We start from the raw sequence: 20,000 nt of genomic DNA on the forward strand, positions 1-20,000 counted from the left end.
CAGAGTTTCCAGCCCTGTGATTGGCTTATCAACAGCCAATCAGGAGCGTCGTAAGGGACTGGCCTAGACATCAAATGCACGGTTGATGTGAATCTACTATGGCAGTAATGACTTGGACCATCGCTGGAACAGCAGCACCAATAGGCAGTAAATGTTTAGCCTCGCTGTCGAAACCTCCCCAGTTTCGGAGGACCTTTATTCCTTACACCATTGGACCTTGGAAAAGACTCCCAGAGGATGCGTGTAATAGGAGCTTCAGAAGTTAATTTCAAGCGAAAAAATGCGATGCGTTATACCCTAATACAATGCGTTTTATACATTTTATATTTATCAATTTATTATTTATTTTTTTTTTTAATAAGTGGGATTTTATTTATTTATTTATTCATTATTCATTGTATTTCCCTTTACCTCCTCGTGCTTCTTTCTAATGAGCACCATATTCTTTGGAATCTTGATTTCAAGTCAGTGGCCCCTTTGGATTGTTCAATATAAATAGGTTTCATCTTCTGAATAAATATAATAATAATAATAATAATAATAATAATAATAATAATAATAATAATAATAATAAATAATACACACACATGGCTAATAGAATGCCTGAAAATATATGGGGCAGAGGAAAACACCATCAGCTTCCTCAAAATACAATGCGCAACTGGAATACAATACTTACAAGCTCTGCAATAAGACTAGCAGAGGTTTAATATCAGAAGAGGGATCTTCCAGGGCGACTCACTGTCCCCACAACTCTTCGTAGTAGCCATGATTCTCATGACAAAAGTACTGCAGAAGATGGATGCTGGGTACCAACTCAAGAAAGAGACAAACAGAATCAACCATCTGATGTTCATGGACGACATCAAGCTGTATGGTAAGAGCATCAAGGAAATAGATACCCTAATCCAGACTTGTAAGGATTGTATCTGGGGACATCAGGATGGAGTTTGGAATAGAAAAAAAAAAAAAAAAAAAATACGCCTTAGTCAACATACAAAAAGGCAAAGTAAAGAGAACTGAAGGGATAAAGTTACCAGATGGTAGGGCAACATCAACAGCATAGATGAGACGGGATACAAATACCTGGGAATAATGGAAGGAGGGGATATAAAAACACCAAGAGATGAAGGACACGATCAGGAAAGAATATATGCAGAGACTCAAGGCGATACTCAAGTCAAAACTCAACGCCGGAAATATGATGAAAAGCCATAAACACATGGGCCAGTGCCAGTAATCAGATACAGCGCAAGGAATAGTGGAATGGACGAAGGCAGAACTCCGCAGCATAGATCAGAAAACCAGGAAAAAACTATGACAATACACAAAGCACTACACCCAAGAGCAAATACGGACAGACCTATACATAACACGAGAGGAAGGAGGGAGAGGACTACTAAGTATAGAGGACTGCGTCAACATCGAGAAACAGAGCACTGGGGCGGGGAATAATACTGAAAAACCAGTGAAGACGAGTGCTAAAGAGTGCATGGGAAAGAAGGACTAATAAAAGTAGACGAAGACCCAGAAATATCAGAGACAGGAGAATGACAGACAGAACAGAGGACTGGCACAACAAACCAATGCACGGACCAATACATGAGACAGACTAAAGAACTAGCCAGCGATGACACCTGGCAATGGCTACAGAGGGGAAAGTTAAAGAAGGAAACTGAAGGAATGATAACAGCTGCACAAGATCAGGGCCCTAAGAACCAGATATGTTCAAAGAACGATAGACGGAAATAACATCTCTCCCATATGTAAGAAGCAATACGAAAAATGAAACCATAAACCACATAGCAAGCGAATGCCCGGCACTTGCACAGAACCAGTACAAAAAAGAGGCATGATTCAGTGGCAAAAGCCCTTCACTGGAGCCTGTGCAAGAAACATCAGCTACCATGCAGTAATAAGTGGTTACGAGCACCAACCTGAGGAGTGATAGAAAACGATCAGGCAAAGATCCTCTGGGACTATGGTATCAGAACGGATAGGGTGATACGTGCAAATAGACCAGACGTGACGTTGATTGACAAAGTCAAGAAGAAAGTATCACTCATTGATGTCGCAATACCATGGGACACCAGAGTTGAAGAGAAAGAGAGGGAAAAATGGATAAGTATCAAGATCTGAAAATAGAAATAAGAAGGATATGGATATGCCAGTGGAAATCGTACCCATTATCATAGGAGCACTAGGCACGATCCCAAGATCCCTGAAAAGGAATCTAGAAAAACTAGACGCTGAAGTAGCTCCAGGACTCATGCAGAGAGTGTGATCCTAGAAACGGCGCACATAGTAAGAAAAGTGATGGACTCCTAAGGAGGCAGGAAGCAACCCGGAAACCCCACACTATAAATACCACCCAGTCGAATTGGAGGACTGTGATAGAGGAAAAAAAAAAAACAAAAAAAAAAAAACAATAATAATAATAATAATAATAATTGCAAAACTACCCCTGAAATCATGGGTCGAATAAAGGGGACACCCTGACAAGGAACCACTCACCTGAGGTTTTTGTAGATTCACATCAGCCGTGCATTTGATGCCCTAGGCCAGTCCCTTACGACGCTCCTGATTGGCTGATGATAAGCCAATCACAGGGCTGGAAACTCTCAGTCTCTCTCGAGTTCGCGTAGGCAGGATGTATATTTCATCTCTCCAGAGGGATGCGTCTTTTTTTTTTTTTTCAAAAGTATCCCTCAGGGAGGTGGAACAGATCCTACCCAAGTGAACTCTCGAGAAAGATTGAGAGTTTCCAGCCCTGTGATTGGTTTATCAATAGCCAATCAGGAGCGTCCGTAATGTATTGGTCTAGACATCAAATGCACGTTGATGTGAATCTACCATAGTCACAAATACTTCTCTGGGATTCTGGGATATCACGAAGGTTACCTTTTCACCTAAAAGCATCCTTCTGGGTGCTAGAATGAGTGATGGGAAGCTTTGAGTTGAAAGCATTCCTCAGTGATGTATTTTTTTCGGAGTTGGAGGTCAATCTATTGACCAAAAAACTCATCTTGGGGGTTTATTGGTACAACGATGGCTACTGAATAACCAAGGAGCTTTTCTCGGGTCTTTGCTTAAAATGGGGTCACTTACAGTCACATTTTCATTTGTTGCGATTTCATAAGAGCAAGCAAATTTCAAGACGAATATAATACTGTTCATGCAGTACAGTACAAGACATGTCTTACTGTTCATGGAGTACAAGATAATAAATTTCCGGTAAATGCATTACTGTTCACGTAATGCAATAAGACATATTTCAAGATAACTACGCTTTATTTCATGCAATGGAATACAAGACTTTGAAAATGCTTAGATCCGCGAATTGAAAACGAACTCAAATGAAAAACTCGCTTCCAGTAAACAAGACTCTTTCATCAGTCGCCAAGTAACAAAGGAGTTAAATAAAAGTAAAAAAAAAAAAAAAAAGTAAACAGGAGGAGTTGAGCTAATGACTAATAAAATCATTTGGATATTCTCAAAACTACTGCCAGTGTCAACTGGACTTACTACAAGAATTGTGATTTTATATTAGGCATTGTTTCACACTCGCAAATATTTCTCTTGAAATTTCGTTATAGGAAAACGGAACTGAGGCTGAAATCAACGGATAAAGGAGGATTATATATATACCTCAAGCCTCTCTAAGTACAGAACCTTTATCGATGTATATCCACTCGGACAAATATTCATGTAAAAAAAATAAAAAAAGTCTATAACGATATAAGCCTAAAGACATAAATTGAACTTTTATAGCTTTGACTCCACCAACCAGTGTATAGATATTAAGAATAAACCTTGTGAATTATATTAAATATAAATAACTAACATCACCCCAACTCTCTCTCTCTCTCTCTCTTCTCTCTCTCTCTCTCTCTCTCTCTCTCTCTCTCTCTGTTCAAATTATTTACGATATGTAATTTATTCCAATCAAGTTTTCCATTTTGTTTTTTAAAGCAGTTACGTATAGATATTATATCTGCTAAATCAACTGAAACTCAGATCATACCTTGAATTGATTTTCGTAAATATAATCAGATTTGACGTTTATCAGGGTCTGTATATTTGCCTACAAGGAAAAAAATATAGCTATCTTGTCCTTATAGCTTAATTGTAAATCGAAATCAATGGCATTTTCATGATGCTTGTAAAAGCTTACAGGAAGCGCATGCAGTGTTTAAATAGGTTTGCAACAATTGACTAGTTTTCATGATAATTGCAGAAGACAGGGCAATATACGGCATACTAGATTATACCACCCCCACGTAATTATATGAGTAACCAATTATCAGCAGTATTATCATCGTTGCATAATATTAAAAATGTCTGATAAATTCAACAATTAGATTCAAGTATACCATGTCAATCACGTATTCATAATTTTTATCGTTTGAATGGACAAATACACTTCATAAAAACTGTAACAAAATTAACATTTTAATTCAATTTATCATCAGATTACCGCAGTGATTAGGGGCGACCACGTGGCACTCCAGTCCCTTTTCCAGAAACGGAATTCGACGTATTTTTGCTCAAAATAGAGGATCTGACGCCATCTATTGGATGGACGACAGCATTTAATACATGGGGGGAGTAAAGTGTCTGCAGATATTTGTATAATTCTATCTTTCTCAAAACTAAAGACTAAAATTTATTGGAATAACCAGAGTAGCTTTTTATTAGAATACTGATCACTTGCAAGTAAATATTTTAATTTAATATTTTTTTGTCAATAAGAAGTATATTAAGCTTAAGTGAAGACCAGTTTCACCGACACAAAAATTTCTTCGTCCAACTTAGCGCAACGTAGGCCCAGGGCTACCAACAAAATACAGGCACTGAACTGTTATAAAATGAGAAATTGTCAACGATTCTAAGGAGAATTTATTATATTGACACTAACTTTAACCATGTATCATGTCTAGCTTCTTAAATGACACAAAGCGGTACACTGACTGGGTTTTTCTTCTTTTACAGCCTAATAAGTTAGCAATATTTACTGCAACGTGTCCAAGAAATGCAAATACCAACAAAAGAGTAAGATTTTCGTTTGTCATGGAGAAATATACAGCGACCATTAAAACAGTTTAAAAGTATGGGAGATAAAACTTTAATAATTTATTATTTGCAGCTTGTTAAATTACGCAGAAAGTGGAACACTGACGGCGGGGTCCTTCTTTTTTAGAATGTAGCAGGTGGCAATTCCGACTGTTAAGTCTCCAAGAAGGGAAAGCAACTCGATTCTTTTAAGTTTTGCACACACCAATTGTTTACTGGAAACAGTGAATTATATCATATTCTAGCTTACTTGGATGTACAATTTTGAAAAAAAAAAAACGAATGAATGCATAAATGATAAGACTTTAATTACTAAGGCTACTAAGTATAGTAGCCAATATTTACGAGTTTTGATACCTAAAGGAATGCATCACTTAAGGGTGAACGTACGTCAATATCTCTTTTAGCTGGTTCTGATGCAGCGTCTTATACAGATATTTGACTTTGCATAATAGGGTAGAAGGTCTGCTGTGGTAAGCGGACGTAGATATACCATGAAGTTAGTATGATATGAAATGTTGAACCAAAAGAAACAAAAACTTCTTCAGTTTTCTTCTGAAGATGGGAAAAGAAATCCACAAGATTATTGAGTATAACTTGTTTTACTTGTATTTACATTGTATTTAATGTTAAAAAACTCGAATCCTTTCAGGCCCTCTCTGTGACCCTTTCTCAAGAAGGAGGGTCACAGATAGGGCCTGAAGGTGTTAACAAAATTACTATGTAGATACCCTACAAGTAAACAAGTTATACTCGATAATCTTGTGGGGTTTCTTTCCCATATAAAATGTTATCAATCATGAGAGTCCCTTTGCTATAAATGGAATAGTATAAGATATGATGGTGATTTTGAATGAAAAATCTTTTTTTTTTTTTTAAAGTTGTGTTGTCATTTTCTCTGACTCACTGCTTAATAACTTTAATTGAAAAGGAATTAATGTTTCAGAAACTTTCACGATCGGGAGAAAGCTTCACTTGGACATCACGCGACGCACTGTAGGCATTACCTAGGTTCTTTTCAGCGTTCCTTCGGCCACTAGCTGCAACCCTTTTCCTCTCTCTCTCTCTCCCTCCCTTTTTTTTTTTTTTTTTTTTTTTCTTTTTTTTTTTTTTTTTTTTTTTTTTTTTTTTTTTTTTTTTTTTTATCTATACCTACGTCCATATTCTTGCTTTTGCACGTCACCATTCCACCACCTCTAACGATTATCTTAACATTGTCTTCAGCGGTGAATGACCTCATAGGCCCAAGGGCTTGGCCTCTGGCCTTAATTTTATATTCCAATTCCAGAATTTCAGTGTTCCTCAAGCTTACGAGGTTTTAGGTGTAATAAAATTAATCGATTAAATTTCCTCAAGCTTAAGTCATACAATGAAATACACGTTTAGACTTTCGAAAATCGTAAGTCATACAAACGAGTTAACATTAAAATGTGTTTTGCTCTATTGACTATTAACAGGATGGAAAGGCAGCCCTTCAACGATATAAAAAATAAAAAGATGTACGAGTATGTTTTGAATTTCACGAACGTGTGATTACAGAATCTAATAACTATACTTTACCACTTCTTAATTATTATTTACCACGAGGTATTTTTTACCATAAAAAAAAAAAAATAAAAATCCCATAGCGCTTAATTCCAACGTTCCAGTGTTTTCTTCGTAGACAGGATATTTTTACAGTAGACTTTTTTTTTCTATGGTATTATCCAGGATAGAGGAGGGCGTTTGTAATCTTATTACTCCCGGGGGGAAAATCACTGCGTTTATAACTTATCTTAAAAAGGTATTAGTACGTAAAAAGCAATTAGAAAACAAGATTATGTTTAGAGCATGTTCCTTGGAAGTCTTCGTGTGTGTGTTGTATATATATATAGATATATATATATATATATATATATATATATATATATATACATATATATTATATGTGTGTGTATTTATATATAGATATATATGTCCTCGTGTGTGTGGTGTGTGTGTGTGTGTGTATATATATATACATATACGTATATATATATACATATATATATATGTATACTATCGTATATATATATGTATACATATATATGTATACTATATATATATCTATATATATATATATATATATATATACATATATATATATATATATTATATACCTTTGGTTTTGAGAAATCGTAGCCAGCCTGTTAATCTTATATTCTATCCGGTAAAATTCGTGATAGTTGGTTAATATATATATATATATATATATATATATATATATATATATATATATATATATATATATATAATATATATATATATATATATATATGTATATATAATGTCCTATATATATATAACATATCTATATATATAACATATATAATATATATATATATGTTATATATATAGGATCATCTATATCCATAATATATATATATATATTATATTATATATATATATATATATGAATTAATTTTATCTCGTCACCATTATTCGTACACAAGCACTAAGCTACAAGTGTCCTTTAATATCCAATCGCTCTATCTCGGAAATAATACATTTCCATATTTCTAGTTGATAATTAGTTGATAATCAATAAGATCGTACTCTTGTGGGATCGAAACAACGAAAGACATGGAACTCAAGACTGCAGTGACGCGCCCTTAAAACCACACGACTATCAAATGAACACTAACCAATGAGAGAAGATCCCGTCGACGGCCATCTCCTCCGTCTTCCAGGACTCGTCGTTATCGTACTTGCATCTCCTCCCGCCGCAGAACACCGAGCACTGGATCTCCGTTGGGGTCATCCAGCCGGAGGGAGGACTCGCCTATGCGGCTGTAGTTGCTGTGCACGATCGTCTCCTCTTCCCGGCCAGCATCGCCGGCCGGAGCTCCGCGACTTCTGTGCAGTTCGCTGACATTCTGGAAAAGAAGATGGACGGAGAGAGTTTTTTTTTTATATAAAGTTTACGAGGTGGCACGTCAATTATTCAGGGAGGTGTACGATGCTTATTTATGGAAGGTACGATGGACTATCAGGGAGGTGTACGATGCTTATTTATGGAAGGTACGATGCTTATTTATGGAAGGTACAATAACTATTCAGGGAGGTGTACGATGCTTGTTTATGGAAGCGTACGATGCTTATTTATGGAAGGTACAATAACTATTCAGGGAGGTGTTACGATGCTTGTTTATGGAAAGCGTACGATGCTTATTTATGGAAGGTACAATAACTATTCAGGGAGGTGTACGATGCTTGTTTATGGAGCGTACGATGCTTATTTATGGAAGGTACAATAACTATTCAGGGAGGTGTACGATGCTTGTTTATGGAAGCGTACGATGATTATTCATGGAAATGTACGATAACTATTCGGGGAGGGTGTATGATACTTATATATTTATGGAGGGGTTACGATGATTATTCATGGAAATGTACAATAACTATTCGGGGAGGTGTATGATACTTATTTATTTATGGAGGGTACGATGATTTACTCAATGGAAATGTACGATAAAACTATTCGGGAGGTGTACAATACTATTTATAGCTTCGTACCGATGCATATTCAGGAGGGTGTAACGATTAATTAATTATGGAATCGTACGATACTTATTTATGGACATGTTTCGATGCTAAGAGTAGAGATGAGATAGACAGAGGAAAAATGATTACGTTACAATAAGTAAAAATGGCGTCACAAGGCAAAGGTCATCGCCAAGAGAAAATTGAGAGGTTTGGTGAGAGACGACTTGAAGCGATTTAAAAATGGGTTCATGAGAGAGAGAGAGAGAGAGAGAGAGAGAGAGAGAGAGAGAGAGTTAATAGAAAAGTTCTGTCAAGAAAGAGAAACAGGAAGCGTGTGTGTGTGTGTGTGAGAGAGAGAGAGAGAGAGAGGAGAGAGAGAGAGAGAGAGAGAGAGAGAGAGAGAGATAAGTTTTGATAAGAGGGAGAGGTCTCGAAAAGAGAGAGAGAGAGAGAGAGGAGAGAGGCAATGAACACTACAAGTATAGTAAAAAAAAAATAAAAAAAGTTATCTTTATCGAATGACTTGTGTTAACTTACTCCGGGCCGCTGACAGAACATCAGTGAGTTACTCATTCATGAGCGAAGCGGCGTCTCTGACCAAAATGGTAGAGTGTTCCTGTGCCAATATGAAACTTTTAAAACACAATGCCGCAACCTGCAACCGAAAAATAGTCCAAAAAACCTTGACGCTGCAATGAAACGGTTGTGAAAAATGCAAAAACTGAATGCAACCCAGACTCAATCTAAACAGATAAATGTCACCATTTCAACTAAAGATTTATTCTCTTTGAGGGAGTTTATTCTTTTTGGTGGGAAGTTGAGTCTTCGCGGGAGAAGCTTATTCACTCTGAGGGAGAAGTTTATTCTCTTTGAGGGAGAATTTATTAACTTTGAGAAGTTTATTCTCTTTGAGAGAGAAGTTTATTCTCTTTGAGAGAGAAGTTTATTCTCTGAGGGAGAAATGTAGTCTTTGCGGGAGAAGTTTATTCTCTCTGAGGGAGAAGTTTATCCTCTTTGAGGGAGAAGTTTAGTCTCTTTAAGGGAGAAGTTTTTTTGTAGTCTCTTAAGGAAGAAGTTTTAGTCTCTGAAGGAGAAGTTTATTCTCTCTGAGGGAGAAGTTTATCCTCTTTGAGGGAGAAGTTTAGTCTCTTTAAGGGAGAAGTTTTAGTCTCTGAAGGAGAAGTTTATTCGCTTTGAGGGAGAAGTTTATACTCTTTGAAGGAGAAGTTTAGTCTCTTAAGGGAGAAGTTTTATTCTCTCGTAGCAAAATATTTTATAAGTTAAATATGTTAAATCGCTAAATAACAGCTAAATCATCTCTCCCATGAGTAAATCGGGCCGGTATGATACAGAATATATGTAATTCCGAAAAAATAAAGAACATGAATATTGATTGGAGACGGCATTTAATCCGAAAAAAAAAATAAGAAACATGAACATTGATTGGAGACGCGTTACACGTTCTTACTAATAGGTATCGGTATTGGGCAATAAGTAGAAGTTCATTTAAATGTCTTTTGACTGAAAAGGGTGGTGTAAGAGGTCTACTCAGTTCTCTTAAATGTACGACATAATGTGGAAAAGAAAAAAAACAAAAAAAAAAAAACAAATAACCGATCGAAAATGAAATTCAAAATAATTTCGTCAAATTCAAATTGTGTCCGTGGATGTAAAAAAAAATGTTAAAAACTGAGTTGTATTGTTTTCAGTTTACAAGTATCCTTCTTACATGTCATTGAAATATATACATATCTGAAATGGTTTAAGCGCCTCTCCTCTATCTTCTTTTTCTTTTATTTAAAACAACTGGAAATTCTTCCGTCTCCGTTTTTGTTTCTGATATAAAACAATAAATCCCTTTTACGCAAATATATATATATATATATATATATATATATCTATATATATATATATATATATATATATATATATATATATATATATATATATATATACTTTTTTGTCTCCGTTTTGCTTCTAATGAAAAAAAACAAAAAAAAAAAAATCTATTTTCTACGTAAAAAGAACTAAAATTGTTTGTTTGTTTTATGGTGTTTTTTACGTTTGCATGGAAACAGTGGGTTATCAGCAACGGGACCAACGGCTTTTTACGTGGACTTCCGAACCACGACGAGAGTGAACTTCTATCACCATCTCTCACCCCTAAATGGAATGCGACAATTGAACTCTCGGCCACCGAGGTTTGCAGGCCAAAACCATCCGATCACGCCACTGACGCGCTTAGAACTAAATTGGCACCGTTCAGTAAATCCTGCAAGGCGGATTCTATATTTGTCCGAATGTGACGAGAGACAAAAAAGAAAAAAAAAGGAAAAAAAAAAAAAAAATCTCTTTTTTTACGCACAGAACTAAATTGGCAACGTTCAGTAAGTCTTGCGAGGAGAGTTCAAATGTCTGCCGGAATGTGCGAGACGGTAAAGAACGCTTCAGTGGAACCAAGGCAAAATTCGTATGTGAAAAAAAAAAACCATTTGGGAAGTATTTTTAGCTTTATCGAAAACAGTTAAGACAATAATTGATTGAATTCTTCATTCACTTAGGAGGAAAGCATAACGGTTTTTTTTTTTTCCTTTTTTTTTTTTTTTTTGTTTTCCTTTTTTAAAGATTTAACGTCAAAAAGTTGAGCATTTTTCCAACGTATTTACGCCTGAATATCTGCAGAAGAAATTAACTTATACATCGGATGTTTTTTGTAGTTTCAATCACAGCATATTTTTAGCATAACTTTAATCCTGATTTTAATTTCTATTACCATTACAACTATTACTGCTAGAACTAACGCTATGGTTATCATATGTATCAGTTTTAACTACATTTACAAGTTTTTTTTTTTTGTTCTCTAGTTTTTCTTCTCGTTAGCAATTAAAAATGTCGGCGTCAATAACCTACGTAGATGTTGTCCACGCCAGTTTTTATTATCCAATAAAAAAAAATCAATCAATTTGGTAATTAAAAGCGTCGTGAACTCCCGTAGAGTTTACCAATGCTCAAACACTGTTTTTCCGATTTCAATGTATTTGTAACTGAGGACATGGACTTCAGTGAACAATAGTACAAGGTAAATTTATCATAAAATCAAAGATATAAAGCTTTAAAAAAAATTATCAAGTGGATTAAAACATACGGAGTTATAAAACTTAATCAAAGGAATTAACATACGAAACTATAAAAACGTAATAAAAGAATGCAGAAATATATAAGTATTATCAAGGCTAATCATTATCACTACACAACCGCATGTAATCATGTCTATCATAAAAATCTAATGTGAAATAATCATGCATCCTTAAGGGACATCTCATACTGAAGTCAGGCAATAGAAGTTGTCAGACAGACGACAAGGCAGACAAGCAGATCTGATTAATGCTGAAAAAACAGATCTGACAGACTGGAGGACATACAGATTTGATACTACAATCAGCAAGCCAGACTGAGAAACTAACGGAAAGGTATATTTTAGAGTAGATGAGATCTAAGGAGCTAGTTTTAATTAATAATGAGAGAAAAACAGACACTTGAAGATGGAGTGGAGGAGACGGAAAGAGTAAATATAAAACAATTAAATCAAGGCTGAAGGATTTGCAGATTTCAAGATAATCAATAATATACCTTCAGTAAGTAAGTCGATTGGTAAATTATAACAATGTATTGAATTGAAGAGATCTTATAAGCCCCATAATTCTGATCGAACTCTCTCTCTCTCTCTCTCTCTCGTCTCTCTCTCTCTCTCTCTCTCTCTCTTAAGGTAGTAGTAATACAGGGGATGTAATGCTACTCAAAAGCGCCATGACCTTTACCTTAACCTCAGCAATAACCTTCTTCGATTTCTCCTTTATGTTCATGTAGTTTTTTTTTATTCCTTATATATATTATTATATTTTCTACTGTTGATACCTTGTTTGTTTTTTTCCTTTTGCCTACAATGGACTAATTTTCTTATTAGGTTTACTTTAACACATTAATAATAATAATAATAATAATAATAATAATAATAATAATAATAATATCAACGAAGAAAGTATCACTCATTGATGTCGCAATACCATGGGACACCAGAGTTGAAGAGAAAGAAAGGGAAAAATGGATAAGTGTCAAGACCTGAAAATAGAAATAAGAAGGATATGGGATATGCCAGTGGAAATTGTACCCATTATCATAGGAACACTAGGCACGATCCCAAGATCCCTGGAAAAGGAATCTAGAAAAACTAGAGGCTGAAGTAGCTCCAGGACTCATGCAGAAGAGTGTGATCCTAGAAACGGCGCACATAGTAAGAAAAGTGATGGACTCCTAAGGAGGCAGGATGCAACCCGGAACCCCACACTATAAATACCACCCAGTCGAATTGGAGTTTTGTTGAAAACAACGGCTACTTCAGCTGTGTTTATTTTTGTATAAAAGTTTCTCTCTTCTTATTACTGACTTTTCTTCTGTACTCAAATTGGCTATTGAAACAGGAAACGGGGGATTCACGTCACAAACGTGTTATTGTCAAATTGAATGTATTATACAAAATGCAGTACAAATTGGATCTTAAGCTTAAAAAACAAAAAAGACACTAAAAGATACATTCTGGATTCCTCTTGCTCAGGGGGCCGTGCTCTCTCTCCCTCTCTCTCTCTGGGCAAGAAGAATCCAAAATGAGCCATTTAGTATCTCCTGCGGTTAGGCTTAAGATCCAAATTTGTACTGCATGTATAATACATTCAATTTGACAAATACCACGTTTTTGACATGAATCCCCCATTTGGCGTTTTCACACATTAAGCCAATTTGAGTACAGAAGAAAAGTCAGTAATAAGAAGAGTAGAGAAAACTTTTATACAAAATAAACACTGCTGAAATAGCCATTGTTTTCAATAAAAACTAAATATTATTATTATTATTATTATTATTATTATTATTATTATTATTATTATTATTATTATTATTATTATTATTATTAGTGTGTAAATAGCATACCCAATTTTAGTAAAGAAGAATATATAAACTTCTATAAAAAAAAAATATACACGGCTGAAACAGCAATCATTTCAACAAAACTTGCAATAATGAAGGTCTTCTTCCAGCAAATAATAATAATAATAATAATAATAATAATAATAATAATGAATAATAATAATAATAATAATAATAATAATAATAAACTCATAACCTCGAAGACCATGTATCGCAAAAAACATGAATTAGAAAATGAAGATGATATAATAAAAATGAATGAAGAGCCCAGCAGGTAAGAGAAAGCCTAGAAAGGATGAAAGCAAATCTACTCATTTTTCAAAGAGGGGAGAATAATGAAATGTAATAAATCAAAAATATATTGACGCTTTTATGTTTTACATATATAACAGAAAATGACACATTGACCGTAAAGAATTAATGAATCACTAGAATTTTCAAGGCTGGTACGTATTGAGTATTGAATATACAATAAAAATTTAAGTAAATGAATAAATAATAAAAGAAGCTATATTGACAGCTGAAAGGACGAACACGCCATTATCTAATGAAATATACCTAAGCATTTGCGGCACCAACATAATAAGACAACGGAAGGCAGGCATAAGATTTTAGGAGCATTACGGTAGCAACTAACAGAAAACGGGAGGTAATCCAAAGATCTTAAAAGCACTATAGTACCAACATAGCAGAAAACAGAAGGCAGTCCTAAGATCTTAGAAGCATACGGTACCAACATAACAGAAAACGGGAGACAATCCGAAATCTTAAAAGCATTTACGGTACCATCATAAACGGAGAAGGAGAACAGAAGGCAGTCCTAAGATCTTAGGAGCATTAAGGTACCAATATAACAGAAAACGGAAGGCAGTCCAAAGATCTTAGGAGCATTAAGGTAGCAACATAGCAGAAAACAGAAGGCAGTCCTAAGATCTTAGTAGCATTACGGTACCACATAACAGAAAACGGAGATTAATCCGAAAAGACCTGAAAAGAATTATGCTACTAATGCAGTAAAGAAATGGATGGCTGACCAAAGATTTCAGGAGCATTACAGTACCATAACAGAACACGGCAGGCAATCCAAAATATCTTAAAGGCATAACGGGAATTGGAAGGCATTCAAAAAGATCGTAAAACCAGGGCACACTACGAATCTGGAATTTCAAGTACCGTACTATATATAGTCCCAAAATATGTGATCCAGACACCCAATAGGAATCTCCTATAACCAAACGATCTACCAGATACATATTCATCCTCTTTCCTCCTCTATCTGAAATTCGAGACCCGCGAATCCAATCCATTGCTTCCTCATTCATCTCTAGTACTACTAATAGCAACGATCGCATCGACTACGAGTCATTATTCATGATATTTATCCGGTAAAATATCAATAACGGTGTTATCGAGCCTCGGGGATTCTCAAGGACATCGTTACAAGTGATTTTTGGGGAAAGCCCGGGCGGTGTTATGACTGCTCGAAGCCGAGCCACTGAATATTGATGGACACTTGAGCCTATGCGAACGTTCTTCCATATTCACATATGTAGATACGTACGCATAAATACATAGATAAGTATGGATGTGTGTACATACGCACACACACATATATATAAGGTGAGAAATAAATTTTGATATACTTTCGCATAATGTATACAAGTATTTATGTTAAACAGCTTTTTCAGCCTAGAAAATGCATCAAACGATGTGATACGTCGGCTCTTTAAATAAATGTATGAAAATAGAACTACATTCCATGAATCCCCGATCATAATATATACTACATATACATATATATATATATATATATATATATATATATATATATAGATATATATATAGATATATATATGTATATACGTATACATATCTATTTATATATATACATACACACACACACACACACACACATATATATATATATATATATATATATATATATATATATAATATATATATGTTAATGTCGTCAAATATGGAATTTACTATCAAGAAAAGACTTTAACCCAAATTATATAACGGATACAAAAAGTAATAATTGCCAAGATGCTTCTCTGACGTAGCTAAGAAAATTTTATGGCAACTGACAAAATCTCTATTCTGGTCCTATCCCAGTTAATGTCTTGGCAAACGATGCATCCATCTACTTTTCGTGTTTTTTCTGTTCGGCATTTTACTTTATGTGTGTGGTATGTGTGTATGTTTGATGGTATGTATGTGTGTTGTGAATCGCGTGTTAAAGAAGCATTTCATTTCTTTTATCACACGAATCTCTTTGAAGGCATTTTTCTACCATTTTCTGAACCCTACCTTTATTTCTGTTTATTCCAAAGGCAACTGGTCACAGTTCGCCATGAAACTTGATGTTGTTTGCATTGGCAATCCAATCACAACCACCGTACAAAGCCTACTGCTGCTGAGAAGTAAGTCGCCTCCTTTTACTCAGAAACCCAAGACTCACTGATGTACTGATTTATGCAGCAAACTGAAGAAACTCTTTGTTATCAAACTGCTGCAAAATGAGAAGCGACGAGCAAAGACCATTTTGTTGGAAGACTTAACACGCTAAGGGCGCAATCATAATGACGACTGCTGATGTAATGCAACCAACCGAACCAGGGTTCAAAAATTCACCCCTTGATTCGCTGTGATAACCTGTGTATGTACATGTGCTCTGTGTACAAAGAAGACTCGCCATTGATTCTCGATTATTGGGGCACCTCCGTTGGCAAACCAGTCAGTAGTGGTAGATCTAAGACCCTCCTGACAGCCTTCTTGGAGCGGAATAATTTAAACGCCATGAAATCCATAGAGGAGGAGGTTGCGGTTGTGCCCAGGAACTGAAGACTGATCTTTTGATGTGTCATGCACACCGATATGTTGAGAACATTTCTGCCCACAGTCCTCCTTTCTGAGTAATGACTCGAGATCGACGTATATGAGTTACCTAAATGTATGTCCACAATACAGAAAACATGTACAAACACACGTCGGCAAAATTATGGCAGACCCTAATCAAGTGTTTCATACGATTATCACAATCCTTTCCGAATAATGACTCGAGATCGACGTAGCTCGTCGTAGAAGGTTACCTAAAGGTATGTCCACGCTACAGAAAATAATCACAAAACAAATGTCGGCAACTTGTCGCACACACATTACAAACAAGTTTGAATACAAGTCAACGACCTATTGGTAGTCCTAACCAGTGCTTCATACGATTATCCAGCACCTGCTGAAGGTAATTTACGTACTGGTCGTTGACACATTTTCCAGTCCGTTTTGTCATATGTAAGAGAAAAGGTGCGGCATGTGTTTTAAGACACGTTTAGCTGGCATAAACGTGCCCTAGAGCTTATTTGTTATTATAATATTTCCCACGAATCTCTTCTTTGGCCTTCAGCTTTTCCCATTTCTATCTGGGGTCGCTGTTTCTAGTCAGGCTTCTCCATCGTCCTCTCTCCTGCACATCTTGTTCTCTTAAGACCCTTTTCCTTCGTGTCATTCAATAATTTATCTTTCCAACCTGAACTTGGCCTTCCCCTCCCTCTTCTGCCCTCCACCTCCATGTGTTCATAACCCTCTTACATACGTGGTCATCTTCTCTCCTCATGACATGACCAAACCATTACAGTGTTCTTTCCCTGTGTTTTTTTTTTTTTTTTTTTTTTTTTTTTTTTTTTTTTGAAACCTCTAATACTCTGACTGTCCCCTGAATAACACTGGAAAAATTATGGGGCTTACTTGTCATCACTTAAGAATACTGGAATTTAAATGGGGGTTACTCGATGTCAACTCGATAAACCCAGGGCTGTTGTTAACCATCAAATACCCAAAATTACTCTGCACACTCATGCAGAATAGAAACAAGGGAAGTGATAAGAGTGTATTCGATTTATGGAGCTCCCACTGACGGCGAAAAGATTCCCGAAGAGTAACGATTTTTTATAGGTAAAATAAATCCTACCAAGATCTATACGCCATTATTTCGGTAAAGTGTTATGTCGGTCTGATTCCTAAAACAGGAATCTTTATAGATCAGAGAGATCGCCTGGTCAGTACAGACACGAGAGGTATGTAGAATCATCCTGGAATCAATGGAACCTGCAGTATGGTTTAGATCCTAATTGTTAAGTTCCAAGAATAATTGCAATTTGGGGGTGTACTTATGAATCCCTGATCCTGAGGGCGGAGATTTTTTTTCGTTTTTATGTTCACACATGGGTATTATATTCCGAGAAATGTTACTGAGATTGAGCAAGCAAATGGTAACTATGAGAGAACATAAAGATTACTATACTACTACTACTACCACTACCACTACCACTACCATTACTACTTACTACTACTACTAATAATAATAATAATAATAATAATATAATAATAATAATAATATTTTTATTGAAAATAATAGCAGGATTTACATAATTGGAGGTTTACTACTTTCTGTTTATACAAAAAATTCTGAAAAATCAAAAAGAAAATTGATTTTAATAAAAAAAAAAATTCTGAAAAATCAAAAAATCAAAAACTGATTTTATACAAAATTCTGAAAATTTTTTCAAAAATCAAAAAATCAAAAACTGTTTTTATACAAAAATTCTGAAAAATCAAAAAATCAAAATTTGATTTTTATGCAAAATTCTGAAAAATCAAAAAATCAATTCTACCATTGTTTTCAATAAAACATGTTTGAAAGAAGGTCTGTTTCCAACATACACTAATAATAATAATAATAATAATAATAATAATAATAATAATAATAGTATAGTTTTCTTTATCTATGCGTCTTTTCACCTTAGGGAGATTTAACATACCTCCACTCTGGCTCAGACCTACCACAGCCGACTGACTGCCAGTTACCCAATCCATTGCTCGAGTCAATACAGGCACAATAGTTTAATTTTTCCTAATTAGAAAAGGTCTGCATCGCTTCCTTCCATCTTGGAAGAAAAGCCACAGTACCAAAAAATTCGTATCAATATTATTATTATTTTTTTTTTTTTTTTTGCTCTATCACAGTCCTCCAATTCGACTGGGTGGTATTTATAGTGTGGGGTTAACCGGGGGTTTGCATCCTGCCTCCTTAGGAGTCCATCACTTTTCTTATTATGTGCGCCGTTTCTAGGATACACTCTTCTGCATGAGTCTGGAGCTACTTCAGCCTCTAGTTTTTCCAGATTCCTTTTCAGGGATCTTGGGATCGTGCCTAGTGCTCCTATGATTATGGGTACAATTTCCATGGCACTATCCCATATCTTCTTATTTCTATTTTCAGATCTTAATACTTATCCATTTTTCCCTCTCTTTCTCTTCAACTCTGGTGTCCCATGGTATTGCGACATCAATGAGTGATACTTTCTTCTTGACTTTGTCAATCAACGTCACGTCTGGTCTATTTGCACGTATCACCCTATCCGTTCTGATACCATAGTCCCAGAGGATCTTTGCCTGATCGTTTTCTATCACTCCCTCAGGTTGTGCTCGTACACTTATTACTGCAAGGTAGCTGATGTTTCTTGCACAGGCTCCAGTGGAGGGATTTTGCTACTGAATCATGCCTCTTTTGTACTGGTTCTGTGCAAGTGCCGGGCATTCGCTTGCTATGTGGTTTATGGTTTTCATTTTTCGTATTGCACTTCCTACATATGGGAGAGATGTTATTTTCCGTCTATCGTTCTTTGAACATATCTGGTTCTTAGGGCCTGATCTTGTGCCGCGTTATCATTCCTTCAGTTTTTCCTTCTTAGCTCTCCCCTCTGTAGCCATTGCCAGGTGTCATCGCTGGCTAGTTCTTTAGTCTGTCATCATGTATTGTCCGTGCATTGGTTTGTTGCGCCAGTCCTCTGGTTCTGTCTGTCATTCTCCTGTCTCTGGTATATTATTATTATTATTATTATTATTATTATTATTATTATTATTATTATTGCATGTTTTTTTGCGTTGAGTTAAAAAACAAAAATACAGGAATTTTAGGTGGATGGATTTATGATTGATTTATTCAGAAGGAAAATGTGAAAAATAAACAATGTGCATGTTATACAGTACAGAAAAAGGATTACTATAAAATATTATAGCGTATTCATTTTAATTTTCGTTGGTGAAACAAGGCTCTATTTGGGCCATAGAGTTTAGCATGCCTCAATTTACGTTACAAGTTAGGAATATAATGCTTACTACTTATGCGTGAGTGGAAAATCTTGCACGGTCCAGAGTAAGCTGGAGGTCGGATCACACCTTGTCATTATTTGCAGTCAGTCTGCTAGCTAGGACACGACTTCCGTGGCACAAGTATGAACTTTTTAAGAAGTGAAGATACTTTAAAATGTTACTCTGTACCCACTACTGCGTATTATTTTATGGCGGTGTCAAGTCTAAAAAGTAAATAAGAGATATGAGCTAAAAAATATTGCAACGAAATTCGTCTTTGAATAACCCTA

The 20,000-nt window shown here is 35.4% G+C and overlaps 1 pseudogene; it reads right to left on the minus strand.

Moving 5' to 3' along the window:
• Positions 1 to 20,000, minus strand: part of LOC135224048 (protein tyrosine phosphatase domain-containing protein 1-like) — a 120,833-nt pseudogene that overhangs the window by 99,126 nt on the left and 1,707 nt on the right.

This window comes from Macrobrachium nipponense, chromosome 10 (assembly GCF_015104395.2).
Source record: "Macrobrachium nipponense isolate FS-2020 chromosome 10, ASM1510439v2, whole genome shotgun sequence".
Taxonomy (NCBI): domain Eukaryota; kingdom Metazoa; phylum Arthropoda; class Malacostraca; order Decapoda; family Palaemonidae; genus Macrobrachium; species Macrobrachium nipponense.